Consider the following 22,139-nt stretch of genomic DNA (forward strand, 5'->3'; position numbering starts at 1 on the left):
TCCTTTTTATCTATAAACTGTTTTTTAGCCCGGAGCCTCCAAAAAAATTCCCCTGTCCTTCTTAGATTTAATGGGGAATTTTTTGCCTTTCTCTGTAGACCTAGAAAAGGCCCGATCCAACCCAGTGCCGAAGAGCAAGGAACCCTCAAATGGAAGACCACACAGCCAAGTCTTAGAAGAGCTATCCCCATCCCAGGTCTTGACCCACAAGACTCTCCATGCGGAATTCAAAAGGGCGCAAGTCTTGATGGTTGTACGCACTGTCTCGACTGCCACATTTGCCAGGTAGGCTACTGCCCTACCAATTACCTCTAAAGAGTCCAAGACTTGTTTGGACTTAGAGGTTCGCGACACATGATCCATTCATTTTGTGACCCACGTGTCTGCGTTCCTCACCACACAAGCCGAAGCCAAGGCAGGGCTCATAGCCGCGCATTGGCTTCCCAGGCCCTGTGCAAGAGGGTCTCGGCTCGTCGATCCATCTGGTCCCTAATGTTGCCTGCATCCTCAAAAGAGAGGTCGAATTGCTTGGACACCTGAGCCAGGGAAGAATCTAATCTAGGTGTCTTCAAGAATCTCTCTTCCTCTTCCTCCTTGAAGGAACACCTATGTTTCCACATTTTAAACTTCAAAAGTTCTCTTTCAGGCTCCTTCCACTCCCTCAGGATGATATCCTTAAGAGCCTGATGGACCGGGAGGACCTTGGATTGGGGCTTAACCAAGCCTCTATACATCCTATCTTGTTGTCAGGGCTGGCTTAGCCCTTCCTTCTCTGGGCTGGCTACTCAGCTGTCGGCTAATTGCCAGCTCTCATCTCTCTCCACAGTTACCCAGCTGTTCCTGGTCCTGCTCGTCTGACCTGCCTACTTAAAGCTGTCAAGCTCACTTCATCTCTGCCTTCACCTTGGTCACATCACAAGAAACCATCTCCTGCATTTCTGTTTAAAGACTGGCTTGCTGACATCTCTTCTGGCTCCTTATCCTGCTTGCTGTTCCTCTACATGGATCCCTGACTTCTGGCCTGGCTGATTACCTGATTTGGTTACTGCCTACTCGATACGGTTTCTGGACTCTGACTATGCTTTGACTACACTTACTCTATTTACCTTTTTATTTTTTATTAATAAACAAGTGTGATTTAATTGTCCATCTGTCTCTGTCTGGTTCATGGTTCCTGACACTTGTGCGGTCACCTGTGCTATGGGTTTCTGAATCTCATCTGACGCATACACTCCCCTAAGAAAGCCTTCCATATCATTTCATCGGGAGCAAAGATATGGTCTGCAGTCCTCCCCCTCCTCCTTCTGACTGTCCTCAATGCCCTCATCAGAACCGATCTGATTGGGGGATTCAGCCTCCTCCTCATCAGAGTCCATAGAGGGGAAAGCTCTCAGGGGTTCCGGATGCCAATGTCTGCTATCCTCTGCTCGGTTAGAGGAGGGGCCCTCCTTGGAGGAAGAACCCTCTCTGCGAGTGTGAGGTTCAGGGTCCCTAGCTTTGAGGGTTGCTTGGAAAGCTTTAAGGGTCGTCAGCATCTCTGACTGAATGGAGAGAAAGTCTTTCATAACCTGGGAGGTTTCTTTCTTCGCTAGCTTGTATATACACTTGTAACAAAGAGTGATCCTGAGGTAATTTATCGTTACAGTATCCTCATCTCTTAGAGCGGGAAGGGGCTTTACGACGACTGGTGACCACCTGGGCAGTATCGTCCTCTCCTATAAGAGACACGTATGCAAGTTAGAAAGCAATGCCCCCTTGCTATGTCCCACAGGAGTAAGAGTCGGGGTCCCACTCCCCCATCATTACCCCTGCCAGCTTAGGTCGACTCACCCCTTTGGTCTCCTTTAATACTGCGGCCACTGCCAGTGCCGCATTCCTTGCTGAGACTGGTGCTTATGTTCTAGTAAGAGAAGGACTTGGACACCTGCTCCACCGTTGGTCTGACCTCCGCTCCCAGCTCAGAACGGCATTGCCATTTTGCTGAAGACCCCCAGAAGTGACCCAGGGAGGAATGGCAATGCCATTTCCGGCACTAGAGAGGAAGCCGAGTCATTCCTCTTCCTGTCACCAGCAATATGGCACCGAATCCTCTCAGCTCAGCCGAATGGCGCTATCTCCCACTGGCAGCGACCTGCTCGACCTTCTGCAGGAGTGCCAGGAATTGGGGGTACCTTGAGGGAGACCTGACCGGCGGCTCCCTCCCGCTGAATGGACGCCTGCCAGGTAAGGGGGAAGGAACAGGAAAATGGTCCCTGAAGTTCTGGGTACCCCACTGTACCCAGGGTCCTTCAGCTCTCAGTGGGGCTCTTCCCAAAACTGCCACCCCCCCTGAAAAAGTAGGGCGACCCTCCCAGGAAGGAATACGGCTTTGGGTCTATTAGGAAAAAAAAATGGTTTTGCTGTGGGGAAACACCTCTTTGTTGATTGTGTTTCCTGTCAGGTAGGACCAGTCATCTCTCAGTGTGCCGTCCTGGAAGACGACTTGAGAAATAAAAATACAGCATTTTTGCTTGCACATGATTGGATGAGCTTCTGCTCATTTACTAAGCATTGGAGTAATGGAACTCGCCTGGTGTTTTCTGTGCAACGTGCATAGAGCAAGTAACTAGAACTTTTTTTAATTGACTTTAGCATCACTTTAATCGATATAAATTCCAATGGATTGTTGTATTCTACAGCCATTTAATAAGTCATTTCTGGTCATTACAGCTACTACTCACCCCCCAAAAAATCTCATTCATTAACCTTTAAATTGGGATAAGATACCTTCATACTGATATTTTACATTCCATTGAACACAGCCTGGTGGAAACAGTCAGATTGAGTGATTTTACACTCATCAATCCAATGTCACTGAGATCTGATTTTGTAGATTTAGATTGTGTGTTTTTCCATTTTGAGATACTTATCTGATTTAAATTTATGGAGAAGGAAATTATTTTAAAAGTCTGGCTGCGTGATTTGGCACGTCTCTTTGGCACTTGTTCTTTTGGCTCCTGACCTTAACATTACACCCAGCTGGCATCGGAAAGCATAGAAAATCAAAAAAAGTAACCTTCCCACAAAACCTTTATTCATATAGAAAAATGTAAAAACATAATACGCACTAGTGCATGTGCACAGTATACACAACCTTTCTCTCTCAATCCCGCCCTCCCATCACCCCTGAAATAACCCCCCCCCCCAAAAGACACTCTCCCCTTTGTTCTAAAAAAAAAAACCCTAAAAAAAAAACTGCCCACCCAACCCTACCCTGAATCCCCTGAATTAAAGACAGCTGAGCAATAGGGACCCTATGCCACTCTATAGCCATAATGCGCTGGCTGATCCCTGGGTCTCAATGCCAATCAAAAATGACTTGTGCAAATAACTCCTAATAACACTGCCGACACAACCATCCTGCATAAAAGCCTAGCTGAGCAAAAGGACCCTATGGGACCCTATGGGACTCTGCCACTGTATAGCCACAATAGCCTGGCTGATCCCTGGATCTCAATGAGGTGAGCTGATCTACTTATTTGTATACTGTTTGTAATATAATCCCTCGAGATAACTGTATGATGTAATTGTATATTGCAACTGATGTATGTATATTCTCTCGCTTTGTCATGCTGTATTAAATGTATTTCTGCCTTATAGATCATTCTCCTGATGAAACGTTTTTTCCGCAAAACTAGTTGAGGGAATTGTGTATACTCATCTTCATTCGGAACCCGCCAGTAGTTTGTTATTTGTGTGTGTACACTATTTGTTATTTTTTTGTAACTGCATTGTCTCTATTAAACTTTATATATTTTTTAATCAGCATCTATTTCTTGATTACCAAGTACCGGGATAGTTCAACTATTAAACATTTCTTTGAGTTTAGCTGCACAGGGTCAGTATGAGCAACTGCCTTGGCACCTATATACCAACCAATCTTCTTGCAAACTTCTACTAACATTAATTTAGCAGAAGGAGCCCAAAGGGTGGCGCTAAAGAGCTAAAAAAACACGTAGTACGTCTAGTACGTCACTATGTTCGTAATTGTTGGCCAACATTTGTGTGACTGTGTGTACGCAAGACAAGTTTGAGCTAACACTCTTCGCAAAAAATTCCACGGTTTTGTTGGCAGAAAGTCTGATCGTGTGTACGAGGCATGAGACTGGGATGATTTTTTATATGTTATATTTTAATAGGTTTTTAACCACAACACAATGGCACAGGCAGGCACAATCACGTAGATCTACGTGCCTGCCTTCCAGCGGGTGGGGGGTCCGATCGGACCCCCTCCCGCTGGTTACGGCGGTCCGTTTCCCTCCGGGAGCGATCCGTGATGAGGGGATGGCCGTTGGTTTCTGGCCACCCCCTCTCGATCGCTCCTGGCCAATGACGAACTTCCTCCCACTGTGTATTGTTTACACAGGAAGGAGGAAGTGATGTCATTCTCCTCGGGGCGGTCTTTTTGACCGGACTACGAGGAGAAGACTAAAAGTAAGTGCACCAAAACACTACACTGACACATAGGTACACATAGGTACACAAACCCCCCCCCCCCCCCCCCCGATCGCCCCCCGATCCCCCCCGCCCCCCCTCCCCCCCCCCCAGTCACAGTGTCACTGATTGCATTGATCATTTCTTTACTGATCAATGCATTCAGTGTCAGTTGTAAAAGTAAAAACTGTCAGGGCAGTTAGTGTTAGGTCCAGGGTAGCCCCCTATCACCCCCAATAAAGATTTAACCCCCTGATTGCCCCTAGAGTTAACCCTTTCACCCCCTTTTGCCAGTGTCACTAAGTGATAATTTTTCTGATCGCTGCATCAGCGTCGCTAGTGTCGCTAGGTAGCTAGTTATTTTTTTAGGTTCACCGCCAGGTTTTTATATATCGCTAGGTACCCCAATATACTACCCAATAATGGTTTTAACATCCTGATTGCCCCTAGTTAACCCTTTCACCCCCTTTTGCCACTGTCACTAAGCGATCATTTTTCTGATCGCTGCATCAGTGTCGCTACTGTCGCTAGGTAGCTAGTTATTTTTTTAGGTTCACCGCCAGGTTTTTTATAGCGCTAGGTACCCCGATATACTACCCAATAATGGTTTTAACATCCTGATTGCCCCTAGTTAACCCTTTCACCCCCTTTTGCCACTGTCACTAAGCGATCATTTTTCTGATCGCTGCATTAGTGTCGCTACTGTCGCTAGGTAGCTAGTTATTTTTTTAGGTTCACCGCCAGGTTTTTATATCGCTAGGTACCCCGATATACTACCCAATAATGGTTTTAACATTCTGATTGCCCCTAGTTAACCCTTTCACCCCCTTTTGCCAGTGTCACTAAGCGATCATTTTTCTGATCGCTGCATCAGTGTCGCTACTGTCGCTAGGTAGCTAGTTATTTTTTTAGGTTCACCGCCAGGTTTTTATAGTGCTAGGTACCCCGATATACTACCCAATAATGGTTTTAACATCCTGATTGCCCCTAGTTAACCCTTTCACCCCCTTTTGCCAGTGTCACTAAGCGATCATTTTTCTGATCGCTGCATCAGTGTCGCTACTGTCGCTAGGTAGCTAGTTATTTTTTTAGGTTCACCGCCAGGTTTTTATATCGCTAGGTACCCCGATATACTACCCAATAATGGTTTTAACCCCCTGATTGCCCCTAGTTAACCCTTTCACCAGCGATCACAGTATAAGTGTCACTGGTGACGCTGGTTAGCCAGTTAGTTATTTAGGTTCCCCGTCAGGATTTTATATAGCGCCAGGGACCCCCATATACTACCTAATAAAAATTTGAACCCCCTGATTGCCCCTAGTTAACCCTTTCACCACTGATCACCGTATAAGTGTTACGGGTGACTCTGGTTAGTTTGCTTTTTATAGCATCAGGGCACCCACCATTTATTACCCAATAAAGGTTTAACCCCCTGATCACCCGGCGGGTGATATCAATTAGGTTTTAGGGTCAGGGTCTGCGTCGCCCCAGGCAGCGCTAGGTTAGTGCCAGTACCGCTAACACCCACGCGCAAAGCATACACCTCCCGTAGTGGTATAGGATCTGATCAGATCTATACTAGCGTCCCCAGCAGTTCAGGGTTCCAAAAAAACGCATTGTTAGCGGGATCAGCCCAGATACCTGCTAGCACCTGCGTTTTGCCCCTCTGCCCAGCCCACCCAAGTGCAGTATGGATCGATCACTGTCACTTACAAAACACTAAACACATAACTGCAGCGATCGCAGAGTCAGGCCTGATCCCTGCGATCGCTAACAGTTTTTTTGGTAGCATTTTATATTTAAATCCGGAAGGCAGTGCTTGGTTTTCGGGGTCCCGTACGTGGCTAGGCTCCCAAAAAGTCCCACACATGTGGTATCCCCGTACTCAGGAGAAGCAGCAGAATGTATTTTGGGGTGTCATTTGACTTCTGCCCATAGCATGAGCAATATATCATTTAGTGACAACTTTGTGCAAAAAAAAAAAGTTTGTAATATTTCCGCAACTTGTGGTAAAATATAAAATATTCCATGGACTCAACATGCCTCTCAGTAAATAGCTTGGGGTGTCTTATTTCCAAAATGGGGTCATTTTGGGGGGTTTTGTGCTATTTTGGCATTTTATGGCCTTCGAAACTGTGATACGTAGTGAGGAGTTAAATCAAAAATTTGCACCCTTAGAAATCCTGAAGGTGGTGATTGGTTTTCGGGGTGCCGTGCACGATTAGACTCCCAAAAAGTCCCACACATGTGGTATCCTCATACTCGGGAGAAGTAGCGGAATATATTTTGGGGTGCAATTCCACATATAACCATGGCATGTGTGAGCAATATATCATTTAGTGACAACTTTTTGTAAAAACATTTTTTTTTTTTTTTTTTGTCATTATTCAATCCCTTAGGACAAAAAAAATAAATATTCAATGGGCTCAACATACCCATCAGCAATTTCCTTGGGGTGTCTACTTTCCAAAATGGGGTCATTTGGGGGGGTTTGTACTGCCCTGCCATTTTAGCACCTCAAGAAATGAGATAGGCAGTCATAAATTAAAAGCTGTGTAAATTCCAGAAAATGTACTCTAGTTTGTAGACGCTATAACTTTTGCGCAATTTTTCTTATAACAAAAAGAAGAAAATATCTTTTTTTTTCAAAATTTTCACTCTTTTTCCATTTATATCGCAAAAAAAAAAAATCGCAGAGGCAATCAAATACCATCAAAAGAAAGCTCTATTTGTGGGAAGAAAAGGACGCAAATTTCGTTTGGGTGCAATATTGCATGACCGCGCAATTACCAGTTAAAGCAGCGCAGTGCGAAATTGGAAAAAGACCTCTGGTCCTTAAAGAGGGATTCCGCCCCAAAAAAAAATATTAAAAGCCAGCAGCTATAAATACTACAGCTGCTGACTTTTAATAAATGGACACTCACCTGTCCCGGGTTCCAGCGATGCCGGCAGCCGAGGCCGATCGACCGCTCGTGCCTCGGCTACTGCCGCCGCCATTCTAGGTGAGGGAATCAGGAAGTGAAGCGAATCGGCTTCACTTCCCGGTTCCCTACTGCGCACGCGCGAGCCGCACCGCGCAATGGGAAATCTCCGCGCTGTCACTGGGACCCGTGTGTGTCCCAGCAGACAGCGCGGCAGGACAGGAAATGGCGTAGACTCCCGTGGGAGTCTATGCCCGGAAGTGGGTGAAAATACCTGTCTTTGACAGGTATCTCCACCCCCCTCCCCCCTGAAAGGTGTCAATTGTGACACCGGAGGGGGGGGGGGGGGGTTCCGATCAGCGGAGGTTCCACTTTAGGGTGGAATCCCGCTTTAAGGTGTTTATTGGTCCGGAGCTGAAGTGGTTAAACTGTACATGTGACTGGAGTTCTGCTTTAAAAACAAAGAATTATATATTATTTTTATTATTAATAATGTATCTTGCTGTATTGATATTTTAAATAATGAAAACTTTTTACTTTTTTTCCCAACCTTTACATTTCTTCCCATATAGAAAAAAATCATCCCTTACAAAAGAATTTAGGGGAGGAAACAGTGCTGTGCTAAGTGTTTAGTTAAAGAAATCTGCTGTTGAAAGTGGGCACTTAATACAGTAAACAGCACATAATAATGACCCTTTGCCCTGAATTCTGGAAAGTATATTGAAGATCCCCCAGATTTCCTAAGCAATCTTTAACCACTTAAGCCCCGAACCATTTTGCTGGCCAAAGACCAGAGCACTCTTTGCGTTTCGGCACTGCGTCACTTTAACTGACAATAGCCTGGTCCTGCGACATGGCTCCCAAACAAAATTGACGTCCTTCTTTTACCACAAATAGAGCTTTCTTTTGGTGGTGTTTAATCACCTCTGCATTTTTTTTGTGCTATAATTTTGAAATTAATTAAAAAAAAACAAACACAATAAGCGTTTATTGATTGGTCTGCACAAAAGTTATAGCATTTACAAAATAGGGGATAATTCTATGGCATTTTTATTAATAATTTTTTTTACTAGTAATGACGGCAATCAGCGATTTTTATCGTGACTGCGACATTATGGCGGACACATTGGAAATTTTTGACACATTTTTGGGACCATTGTCATTTATACAGCAATCAGTGCTATACAAATGCACTGATTCCTGTGTAAATGATAATGGCAGTGAAGGGGTTAACCACTAGGGGCAATGTAGGGGTTTAGTATGTCCTGGAGAGTGTTTCTAACTGTGGGGGGGGGGGGGGGTGTGGCTATCTGTGGCCCGTCACTGATCTCTGCTCCCAATCACAAAGAGATCAGTGACACTGTCACTAGGCAGAATGTCTAATGTAAACAAGCATCTCCCCGTTCTTCCTTTCTGTGTGACGATCACAGGGACCCGCGACCCGACTCCTGGAGCTTGGCGTGGGCGCGTGCGGGTTGCCTCATAAAGGGCAATGTACAGGTACTTTAGTTTGCCTGCACGAGCCCTTCTGCCGATGTATATCGGCGTGAGGCAGTCGGCAAGCGGTTAAGAACCTGAGAATAAAGGACGAAGGATTGAACGATGACGCTCACCCTGTCACCCCCAGGGAAACACATCAGGGTCATAGTCACACAGGCCATGCTAAGGGACTGTCCCTGAAAAGAGAATTCTCTGCTGAGACTTCCAGATGTTCAAATTTACGATTTGCTGCAGAAGACTCTAAAAAGAAAAGATGCCCTTTGTTATACTTTAAATGTATGCTACATCTAAATAATTATAATTATAACTGAAGGAATTTTTTTTTATAGTTTTCAATAGAGTAGAGAGGCTAATCCCTATCCACTCTATCCAAAACTATCATTTTTTTTCAGGTCTTTATTGCTGTCTGTGCCCCCATTAGGGAGATGCATCCTCTCTATTTGTTCTGTTTACACAATGAGAGTGAAGGTGAAAAGAATCCCAAATTTTGAATATTCACCAAACATGAGTACAGAGGAAATCTTCCAATGGGGACACTAGTTCTGGTGACAATCAGGAATTCCCTCACTTTGGAGGGATTTCCTCTCACTTCCTGTTTTACTATGGGGCAGGAAGTGAAGGGAAATCTCCCCAGTGGGACACAGGTAGCAGAAACATGACAGGGTTTATAACCCTCACTTACTCTATCCAAAATTACAAATGATTTTACCTTTATTTCTACTTTGCCTGGCATACTGAATGACGGCAAAGTGCCATAGCACAAACACCAATCAAGCTTTAGTGACCTGACAACCCAAAGCCGTTCAAGTCCTGGGACTATAGTGCACTTCTGCAGTACCTCATACAGTTGAACTAGTGCCATTTGGTACACTTGAGAAACGACAATGGTATTTGGGAATGGGATTTGTATTTTCAGACTCTGAATAGAGGATTTATATTCTACAACAAATACTAGCGTCAGAAGCTTAACAAATAATCTAATTGTAATTTAGTGTTCACCTCTGCATTGTCGTGGTGTGTGCTTAACCACATGCCGACCGGGCCATAGCCGAAAGACGGCTACAGCACGGTTGGCTTGTTCTGGGAGAGCGTCCATGGACATTCTTCCGAACTCTCACTTCCATGCAGCACAGTGGTGTCCATGCTCGCCGGGTTCACGGGACCCGTCACAGCACGGATCGTGGTAAAGGGCCAATAACAGCGGCCCTTTACCACGTGATTGCTCCCTCCAATGAGAGAATGATCACAATGTAAACAAACTGGGGTCATGCAGAGTTCCAGCTCTCTTCTCTCCTCACATCGAAACAGCGTGCAAGAGAGATCGAGTGTAAAACTTTTTGCAGTGTCCAACAGTGCCACATAAGTGCTACTACAGTGCTAATCTGTGCCCTACAGTACCTATCAGTGCGATTACAGTGTCCACCAGTACTACTACAGTGCCATCAGTGCCACATTGGTACCACTACAGTGTCCATTAATGCTACTACAGTGCTCATCTGTGGCATCAGTGCCACATCTGTGGCATCAGTGCCACATCGGTGGCACCAGTGCCACTATACTGCCCATCAGTGCTGCCAGTGCCACTACAGTGCCCGTCAGTGCTCCATCAGTGCCATTACAGTGCTCATCTGTGTCATCAGTGCCACATCGGTGCCACCTGTGCCACTACAATGCCCATCAGTGCCACCGGTGCCACTACAGGGCTCATCAGTGCCACATTAGTGCCAATACAGTGATCATTTGTGCCATCAGTACCACATCAGCGCCAATACTGTGCTCATCTGCGCCACTACAGCTCTCATCAGTGCCACTACAGTGCCCAATAGTGCTCATCAGTGTCCCCATATCAGAGGATCCTCATCAGCACCCATCAGTGCCGCCTTATCAGTGCACATCAGTGCCAGATAATCAGTGCAGCCTCAGTGTGGTGCATTGTGCATCAGTGCAACCTTATCAGCACCCATCAGTGCATCCTTATCAGTTCCCATCAGTGCACCCTCAACAGTACCCATCGGTGCACCCTCATCAGAACCCAGTGGTGCACCCTCATCAGAACCCAGCTGTGCACCCTCATTAGAACCCATTGGTTCACCCTCATTAGAACCCAGTGGTTCACCCTCATCAGAACCCAGCGGTGCACCCTCATTAGAACCCAGCAGTGCACCCTCATCAGAACCCAGCAGTGCACCCTCATCAGTACCTATCAGTGCACCCTCATCAGTACCTATCAGTGCACCCTCCTCAGAACCCAGCAGTGCAACCTCATCAGAACCCAGCAGTGCAACCTCATCGAAACCCAGCAGTGCAACCTCATCAGCACCCAGCAGTGCAGCCTCATCAGCACCCAGCAGTGCAGCCTCATTAGACCAGCCTCATCAGCACCTATCAGTGCACCACATCTGTCCCAGAGTCCCTACCACAGCAGTTTGTCACCACAGCCCACAATCACTAGTATGGCAAAAAAAAAAATTCTACTAAGGAGGCATACCAACTGCTTAGCTTGACCAACGAGAGCAGCGGGGAGCTCTCTTTGTTTGCGTCTAATTCTGGTTCAGAATATGAACCTGTTGTAAGCAGTGGGTCTGCTACAGAATCGGAGCAAGAGCATAGTGTGCCCATGAAACAAAGGCGTTCTGGCATAGAGCAGCAGGCTACCACAAGTAGAGTTGTGAAATCAACCATCAGCTCAGTGCCATCCACCAGAAATACAGTGGCATCAACTAGCAGGTCAGTGCCATCCACCAATAGCACAGTGCCATCCACAAGTAATTAAGTACCACTGCAGCAAAGGCCAAGTACTAGTAGGGTGTCATCTCAGCCCCAAAGGGTTAGGATCCATACCAGCCTTCCCTATGCCCTTGAAAACCCTTTGTGGCTTCCTCCGAATTCAGGAGCAGCAAACATGCTCCTTTCACTGCCCAGTCAGGTGTTCAGGTGTACACAGAGAATTTCGCCCCTATTGATTTTTTTAATTAAATTTTTACCCAAGATCTATTATCCTCCATGGTGGCCCAGTACAACCGCTATGCACAACAATTAATAACAAGAAACCCTGGTTCAAGTTATGCCCATCCCTATAAGTGGAGAGCATTAACAGTGTAGGAATTTCAATTATTTTTAGGCCTAACCTTCAACATGTGACTCACAAAAAAAAAGAATTATACTCCTTTTGGTCCACCAACCCCATCCACCACATGCCAATCTATTCATCCATTATGCCAAGATAAAGATACTTTATGATTATGCGTTTCCTCCATTACAATGACAACACCCAGTGCCCCCCCCCCCACCCCCCACTCTAAAATGACCCACCATGTGACAAATTATTTAAAATTTGGCCACTTATACATTTTTTCTCTGAGAAATTCCCCCAGTTTTTTATCCCCAACCAAAATATCTCTGTGGATGAGTCATTGGCCCACTTCATAGGCAGGCTTGGCTTCAAGCAGTTTATCCCCAGCAAAAGGGCCCAATATGGGGGTGACCAAGCCACAGGGTACATCTTTAGGGCCATACACACGATCAGACTTTTTGACAACAAACATACAAACTAGCTGTTTTAAGGCAACATCCGACCATGTGTATGCTCAATCGGACAAACTTTTTTGATTTTCATCAGACAAAAGTTCGCTCTGCAAACAGACAAACTTTTCAGCAACAAAAGTCAAATGGAGCAAAGTCCGATCGTGTGTACAGAAAACCCTATGACTATAGTACAAAGTACAAACAGGCATGCTCAGAACCAATGCAACAGATCAGACAACAATACAGAAGTTGACCAAAGGGTGGCAGTAAAGAGTAGAAAAAACACGTTGTTTGGTGAAAGTTGGCTGAAAAAGTCCTGTATGCTTAACAAGTTCAGGGCCAATGCCCTTTGTACAGAAATCCACAGGAAAGTTTGTTTAAAGTCCAATCGTGTGTATAAGGCTTATGCCTTGCTGGTATACGAAGGGATGGACACCCAACTGCATCCCTCTGAATGTCCAGAGTACATTGGCGCCAGTGGAAAAAGTTGTTTGGGAGCCTGTATATCCACTCCTTGGAAAGGGTTACCATCTTTATGTGGATAATTACTATACAAACTTGCCCCTCTTCCGCAAGGAAGGACACTCCAGAATGTGGTACAGTACGAGCCAATAGGAAGGGCTTCCTGCAAAGGCTAAGGGGGTGGAGAAATCAGAATGCCCAGACACATGCTTGGAGATTCGGATTTTTAAAACACCTGTCTTCTGATCCCTGGGGCTTCACCCTCTCTCCTAGAGGGTGCAGCATAGAGGTTTTGGATTTCTTTGCCTGCCAGTTGCCATTGACTGGTGGGAGGCGGGGAATACGTAGCCTCTCATTGCACTTCCGTTTGGTGGCAGTTGAACGTGACTAGGGTTTTTGGTGCTGTGTGGTGTCCTTCATGTTGCACCCCATTATATTGCAGACATAATGTGGGGGGATGCCGGCACGAATGTGGGCGGTGGAGGGACGTGGGGGGTGGGTGAATCCACCTATTCGGGCAGTTTGGTTGGGATTTTGGGTGCAGCATTGCACTTTTCACTGCTTGGGTGGGGTGAGTGCCCCATTGTATTGTGGGGGGGGGGGGGGGGGGCTTCACATGTGTGGACAGAGATCCATACACTGGCCCTGGTAATTTGCAGTCTTGTGGATGTGGTTGGCCTACAGCTTACTAACTTATCTAGTGGTTAGTTGAAACTTGATTAAACCATTGTGTCAACAACACAGGTGCTGAATAAACTAAATGAACCCCACTCAATTCTGTGTGCAAATTTTATCTTGAGCTATTGACATCTGCAAGCAAAGCAAATGCGAGGATGAGCCAAAAGATCTATGCAATAGCTCATAGATATTTGCCTGGAAAATGTTTTTAAATATTTTATGCAAGCTCATATTTTTTGGAATACTAAGGCTGCTTTCACACTGGGGCGGTATTCAGGCGTTACAGCGCTAAAAATAGCGCCTGTGTAACGCCTGAAAAAAACCGGCCCCTTTAACTCCAGTGTGAAAGCCGGAGGGCTTTCACACTGGAGCGATGCGCTGGCAGGACGGTGAAAAAAGTCCTGCTAGCCGCATCTTTGCAGCGGTGAAGGAGCGGTGTATTCACCGCTCCTATACCGCTCGTACCCATTGAAATCAATGGGACACCGCGGCAATACCGCCGGCAAAGCGCCGCTGCAGCGGCGCTTTGCGGGCGGGTTTAACCCCTTTTCGGCCGCTAGCGGGGGTTAAAACCACCCCGCTAGCGCCCGCACACCGCCGCTAAAACGACGGTAAAGCGCCGCTAAAAATAGCGGCGCTTTACCGCCGACGCTGCTCCCGCCCCAGTGTGAAAGCAGCCTAAATAATTTTTTTTTTGGTAATTAAAAAAAAAAAGATATATTCTCTAGGATGACTGCCAATATGAAGCCACCGAATGTGACAAAACAGTGGCCTTAGTATGCATGTACTCATTGCCTCCTTTAAAGATATGAATGCGCTCCTCCTTTTTCCTGGGAACCTGCCTATTAACAGCAAAACCGGACTGTTATTATCATGCTAGTAGCACATAAAATAGTGCTTTCAGCATTTCGTGTAGAGAGGTAATTAGTGCAGGAGATAGCAATCCTATTGGTCGTTACATTGTGTTTATCTTTTTGCGGGATATCAATGTGATTGCATTAGGACAGCGCCTCGTTTAAATATTTATAGGAAATATAATTATTATGATTATATGAAAGGGAATTTAAAATCAAAAATATAATTATTATGATTATAGAAAAGAATGCAAAGGTATATACCATAATGGCCCAGCAGATGTATCCTACTGCAAATTAATCACATCTGTCATACCTGTAGAAGCTGTAACTTCAAATTATTTTTTTTTTTTTACTCCTACTTGTTGAATAGTGTGAACCCTGTGACTTTAAAATCCTTAGTACATTTTCCTTTGGGTGGTTTTTAATGCCGCATCCCTAATAGGACATGCCTTAAATTAAATCCCAAGGAAGAGAAACAAAAGGGAAGGGAAGTGGGTAAAATAGGAGGGGGGTTCCATGTATAAAGGCAGGATTTTCGATGCAATGCATAACTCATACAATTAATAAAATATGATGGAGTTGATTTACTAAAATTTGAGAGTGCAAACTCTGGTGCAGCTGTGCATGGTAGCCAATCAGCGCCTAACTTCAGCTTATTCAATTAAGCTTTCACAATAAAATCTAGAAGCTGATTGGTTTCTATGCAGAGCTGCACCAGAATTAGCACTCTCCAGATTTAGAAAATGAATGGCAATGCATTTTATTATCTAAAAGATAAATAATATTTTTATACAACAAAGGGAATAAAATCACAATGACGTATGTAACAAATAAACTTACCCACTCCCTTATTTCAAGAATACAAATATTTTCCACATTACACATTAATTGCATGGTGGGCATTGGTGTGCGCAGTCTATTGCAGTAGGGTGTGCACTCCAGAGTAAGGATGAGCTCAGGTGTGTTCGCATGGACCACGTGCAGAGCCCACCAGGAAGTCGGCGTAGCGCTGCGCTAATCACAGGCAGTGAGACATTCCCCCCGATGCGCGGCTGCAGAGATCGGGCAATGTCTCACTGCCTGTGATTAGCGCTGCGCCAACTTCCTGGCGGGCTCTGCACGTGTCCATGCGAACACGCCTGAGCTCATCCCTACTCTAGAGAACAAACACACATGCGTGTATATCAGCAGAGCAGTGAACGGTTTCAGAAGGGCAGTGGACAGTGTTAGTAGTTTTTGTTTTTATTATTTTTCTAAATTATTTTTTACAAATTATTTTTTTCATTTTTTTTTTTACAATATTATTTTTTTATTGTGTATAGGGATTACTAATGCGCAAACCACATAGGAAGATAACAAAACCTAAAACGAATTAAAATAGCTGCCAACAAAAAAAGGTGTTCACACACTAAGTAAAAATTAAATAAATAGGAATGTGGCGCTTACTGAGCTAAAACTAAATGAACATTAATGATAATACTGATTGAGGATGAGCTCCGGCGTGTTCGCACAGCCCACGTGCAGAGCCCGCCAGGAAGTCGGCGCAGCGCTGCGCTAATCACAAGCAGTGAAACATTATCCCGATGAGTGGCTGCAGAGAACGGGAAATGTCTCCCTGCCTGTGATTAACACAGAGCTGGCTTCCCGACGGGCTCTGCACATGGGCTGTGCGAACACGCCAGAGCTCATCCTTAATACTGATAAAGAATAGCTTCAAATAAAACAATATCAAATATCCACTGAAAGTGATTGTGCATACAAATGTGCAAAAATAGCAAAAAAACAAATAAAGTGCAAAATAGTGCTGCAATCTGGCAGACAATAAGTGTGCAAATGTCAATTGTGCAAGCAATGGCAACATAAAGTGCAAATAGCAATCCAGGACTTCCAACAGTGCAAAAACAGATTCTTTGTGCAAGATAAAAAGTCCAATGTGTAAACAAGTCTCTTTATGAAGTGCAATAAATTCCAAATAAGGTGCTAGATCCAAACATGCAGGCCACTTTATCCGATGTACAGTGCATGTGCCACAATCTAACACACTTCCTCCATTCAGTGTGGGTGATAACATTTCCTTCAGCCTCTCACCTCATAAATCGAATAAATAACCCAAACTTGAACGATTCACACTGGCCGATCGGTCCCTGGCAGATCTATCCCCCGATTATTCAGGAACAATCAAACTCTCAGGATGACAACGCTCAGTGACATGGAAAGGTAAGAGGAGGACTCTGTGGGGCAGTATTTAAATAATACTTTTAATATAGTTAGTAAAAATTTACAGTTAATGCAACAGGAATACAGAATGTGCAAACAGGAACAACACTTATTTTTTAGGATTTTTTAGGAGCCCCACTGAGGGTCTTTGGTGAAATATTAAGGGTCTAAGTAGAGAGAAAGGAACTGAAGACAGAGCTTCCCCAGTCCCTTTCTCCCCAGTCTCAGCTGCACTGGACAGTGATTGAATGGAAAGTGCTCTGCGCTGAGCGGCTTCCTGTTCATTCACAAAACTTAAGCATAGTAAACATAGTTTATTATGCTTCAGTTAAGAATGAACACAGGAGCGATTGCTCATTATGTTAGTTCATTCATCCAATCCATCCTGAATCATCCCCCGCAGCAGCTGGCAGGAGAGGAGGGAAGCTGACAGCACTGCAGGGGGGAAACAGGGGCAATCGGCATGGCACAGGGGGATTAAGGTGTGCCCAGGCACACCCCCCTGTGTGCATGCCTGTGATGGTGGGAAAGGCTACCTTTATGCCATATCATGTGTAGCGATGACACTTTGGACAAAGTGTCTTTCATGTATAAATTTAGTTTTCGCCTCAGAACAGTAAAGGGGTTCTGAGGGTTAATTGTGTAGGTTTAACTTTAACATTAGTTTGGCTGGGCTGTGTTAGAGTTCTGCCTGGTCATGTGTACAGTTAGGTGCACATGACAGGCTCAGAACCAGGCCTGGTTGGACGTTTTGGGTATCAGCTTCCCCGGAGCCAATCAGCGGGTGTGCCGGGCCCCGCTCAGGAGTCTGGGGAGGGGTACTTAAGATGTTGAAGTCACGTGTTCAAGGTTAGTTCATGAGGCCCTAGTAGTCTGTTCCTGATTCTGGATCGGGGTAGCCCCGCAAGGGGACCCGGTCACGGGATCGTTAGTCGCTCCGCAACATGCTTCGGTTGGCTAGCCCCAATAGACTCGCCTGGTCTGGGTTAAGGATCAGTCTGTTCCCGAGTCTCGGAACCGGCTGGTCCGAGGAGCAGTAACTGAGGGAGGATTCAAGGCATCCAGATGTGCTCTTGGCTTGGAGGGGCACCGCAGCTTGTGTAAGTGCCCGTGGGAGGACTCTTCGGAGGAGGGCCAACAAGCTGGCATCCTGAGAAGTGCCTGGTTGCTGAGTTGTGAAGGACATTGACGAATCCATGCTTTTTCCAGTACTACCAAGGAGACAGAGAATGTTCCAGGTACTGAGGAAAAAGGTTACTGTTCACTTCTTTTACCAGTTACTCAAGGTCAAAGATATTACAAGTTCTGGATCAAAGTGCTGACTGCCATAATCTCTGGCTAGAGATGTGTTCAGCCTTGAGGCGTCCAGCTGCGAGTGGCTAATCTCTGGGTGGTACTAGAGACTTTGTGATATTTGCAGTTCAAGGTGCCTGAGTTCTTTCACCCTTGCCCTCTGTTGCCATACGAGACTGTGTTTGTTGGATGTTACCCCTGCAAATAAAACCCTTTCAAAAGGACTTTATTGGTGTCAGCATCCAAGGTTGTTGGGTACTAACTCTAGGAACCCCTAGACGTGGAGGAACAAGCCAAGCGGAGGTAACCGGTAAGCCCAAAAGTTAAGGCCGCCCTGCCAAGGGTTATGGCCGCTACACATGTATAAGTGCTTATACTGTAGGCTCGACACATTTCCTGCATATACTCCATTTCATCAGGAACAAGTAGAGGGATATTATATGCTCTAAATTAGTGGTTCTGAACTCCTGTCCTCAGGACCCACTAACTAGCCGGTTTTGCAGGATAACTGAAATACATCACAGGTGATATAATTTCCTGCTCAGTGATTGCAGTATTCTAGTCTGCATCTCCCTAAGGTAACACTTCAAATCTGGCCTGTTAGTGGGTCCTAAGGACAACAGTTGAGAACTACTGCTCTAAATACAAAACAGAATCATAAGGAAAATGACAATTTCATACATATTTAATACAACCAACATTTTGCTAGACTGCATTATTTATACTACAGTATACCTTTGCGCCTCACCTGAAAAACCCCAATGGGAGAAGAATTAGAAACATTGTGATTTTATTCTCTTTGGAGTACAAAAATATCTTTATACTTTTGGATAATAAAATGTATTGTACTTTATTATTTGTGATAGTGACGCCTCAAAAATCCCGCCTTTATACAAGGAACCCTGTCCTTTTCTCTCCATCACCCCCCCCCCCCCCCCCCCCCGCGGAGAGCTTCAGATTGAAGGCATTTAAAATTCTTAGGATCCTGAGAATGAGTTGGGTGCACTCTATGTAGAGTAAAAACAATTCCAAGGAATATTTTTTTTAACCAAAAAAAGCATTTTCTTGTCTTTAGCCCCAAAAAAGCGCTATATGCAGTTTTTCACAGTGAGCAGAAAAGTTAGTAAACATCCTGGACCATTAAATTGAGGTGTTAATTAATATATATAATAGGTCCTGTCCACTGGCAATATTCAGACTGCTTAGAGGAAATGGAGGGATGTAAGGTATATATGGGTAGAAGTGAGGTATAAATAGGACAGAGGTCTGACGTCCACATCCTGGGAAGAAGTCTTGATGACGAAACATGTTGGACACGACATCAGATGCTGGAAGTGACACAATTTTAGAAGTGGTCACAAGGCATTTTTTTCACTGAATGTTTGTAAGTGCAAATATTTTAATAAATATATGATTTTATAAGGATTTATTGAACTATGGTCTTTGCATGGGAGGGTGCAGGAGAAATCCTGGAGTGAAGAAGGGGGACTATTGGAAATCGATGATTTTTGTGGAAATGTTTTTCATGTGAAGCCCCACCCAATCATTCCCATTCCCATCTGTAATGCTTTAAAGGATTACAGTCACATCTTGTTTGGCTGTACTTTTGCTATGGGTCACAAGAATGTAGTTCGTTCTGCACTCCTGTGACCCACTTTCAGCAGACAACAGGACGAAGCCCCGCTGTCTGCTGATGTCACAGAGCCAGTCCAGGCTCGGGAAAGATTGTGACAATGGAGTCGGTATCAGCCCACATGCCTGGACCAGGACTCAGTTCAACCTCTTAGCGAACCATGGGGGGGGGGGGGGGGTGATCAGAGCACAGAGCCAGTGACTGACAGTCAACAGCTCTCTGCTCAAGGAGCTGTGAGAACTAAGCGATCGGCAGTGTTTGATTACTTTGTTCTCAGTGTTAGAGCTGGCAGGGGACGGATGCAGTATTGGACTGATGGGGCATCCACCTAGATATAGGTAAGTATGATTATTAAAAAAAACAAAAAAACAAAAAACATACTTTAAGTAATGGCAATTATGTATTTATTTTTTTATAAATACCTGTTTTGCAATTATTTTCTGGAGCACTTCTGGCTCTGTCCGCCTAGACGATTATGTCACAAGTCGATTCCCATGGAATCCTGGGATATAGACGGCATCCATCCCAGGAGCCCATGGGAATCACCTAATACTGAAACATTCTGCGATTTCCAGACCAAAAAGGACGGGAATGAGAGAAGTTCTGTGCCGGAAGGAAGTGGAGCCTCGCTGATCAGGACTAGCCAGTACGTGGACAAGAAATGTGATGTGGGTGTGCAGGAGCTAGATCAGGGGGTGCATGCTGGGCAGCCAGCTGCACTGAATCCCGGAAATGAAGACAAGCGGGCTTCAGATGCCCACAGTAGAGATGGACCCTGCCTGCTTCTGAGATCAGGTTAGTTTTTCATGATTTAAAAAAACAAAAAAACAAAAAGGACTACATTACTGACATTACCCAAAGGTAACAGTAAAGTGGTTTGAAGCTTATTTTAGGTGTTGTGTATAAGCAATAATATACTATATTTTGTTTATTTTTACTTCTGGGGATTACCTGTACCAGTCACGCTGAAGAGCAGTAACAAGAAGGAACAACAGGTTAATTAAAGCATAGATATTTGGAAGTCTGGTAAGGAGTTTGGAGTGTCGGAGCTGAGGTGATTCACTTGGTGGAATTTTACTATCGGTATTAATAGGAAATGCACATGTTGCACATATGATGAATGAGTAAAATCTACAGTGGTATAGGGGCAGGTGAAACTGTATCAAAATAGCAATAACACCACACAGCCATTAAAGTGGTTGTAAACCCTCATGTTTTTTTTTGCATAGGACGAATTAAGGTGAAAAAACACCTGTCAGTGACCAGCCCCTCAGCCCCCCAGAGCCCCGTATTTCCCTCAGTGGGGATGTGCTGTCCCTCTCTCCACGGGAATGCCGGCTCTTGATTGGATAGATTGATAGCAACGCAGCCATTGGCTCCCTCTGCTGTCAATCAAATCCAATGATGCTGGCGCCGGGGGCCAAGGCCGAGTCTGGCATTTGTGTCTATGGACGCAAATGCTGGACTCGGGAGCGCGCCCACAAGGTTAGACCCCCCCGGAGAACGCTTCTCTTAGGGGGTTAGCTGATGCGGGGAGGAGCCGAGAGAGCTGCCGAGGGACCCCAAAAGAGGATGTTTGGGTCCACACTGTGCAAAATGAGCTGCACAGTGGAGGTAAGTATGATATGTTTGTTATTTAAAAAAACAAAAAATGAGCCTTTACAATCACTTTAACCACTAGCTGACCAGCCACTTCAGCGGCAAATTGGCACGGCTGTGCATATTGCCGTAGGTATATGTTGGCTCTTTAAGTCACTATAGCAGGCGTGCAGCACATCCCCGGAGCCGAGGCACGGGAACTGAGGGTGCGATGTCCACCGGGCACCCACAATCACTTGTGACAGAACGAGAACGGGGATGTGTGTGTGTAAACACACAAATCTGGTTCTGTCAGGGGAGAGGAGACAGATTGTGTGTTCCTACTAAGTAGGAACTACAATCTGTCTCCTCCTCCAGTCACTCCCACCCCCCCACAGTTAGAACACACTGAGGGAACACATTTAACCCATTGATCGCCCCCTAGTGTTAACCCCTTCCCTGCCAGTGACATTTATACAGTAATCAGTGGCTATTTTTAGCTCTGATTTCTAGATAACTGGTCCCAAAAAAGTGGCAAAAGTGGCCGATCTGTCTGCCGCAATGTCACAGTCCCGATAAAAATCTCAGATCACCGCCATTACTAGTAAAAAAAAAATAATTAAAAAATTACATAAATCTATCTCCTATTTTGTAATAAATAACTTTTGTGCAAATCAATTAATGTACGCTTATTGGGATTTTTATTTACCAAAAATATGTAGAAGAATACATATCGGCTTAAACTGATAAAGAATTTTTTTTGGGGATATTTATTATAGCAAAAAGTACAAAATATTGTGTTTTATTCAAAATTGTTGCTCTTTTTTTGTTTATAACGCAAAAAATAAAAACAGCAGAGGTGATCAAATACACCAAAAGAAAGCTCTATTTGTGGGAAAAAAAGGACATAAATTTTGTTTGGGTACAATGTCGCATGACTGTGCAATTGTCAGTTAAAGCTGCGCAGTGCCATATCACAAAAAATGGACTGGTCAGGAAGGG

This window comes from Lithobates pipiens, unplaced genomic scaffold, assembly GCF_037356315.1.
Source record: "Lithobates pipiens isolate NorthernLeopardFrog02 unplaced genomic scaffold, aLitPip1_a1.2 Scaffold_25, whole genome shotgun sequence".
NCBI classification, from domain to species: domain Eukaryota; kingdom Metazoa; phylum Chordata; class Amphibia; order Anura; family Ranidae; genus Lithobates; species Lithobates pipiens.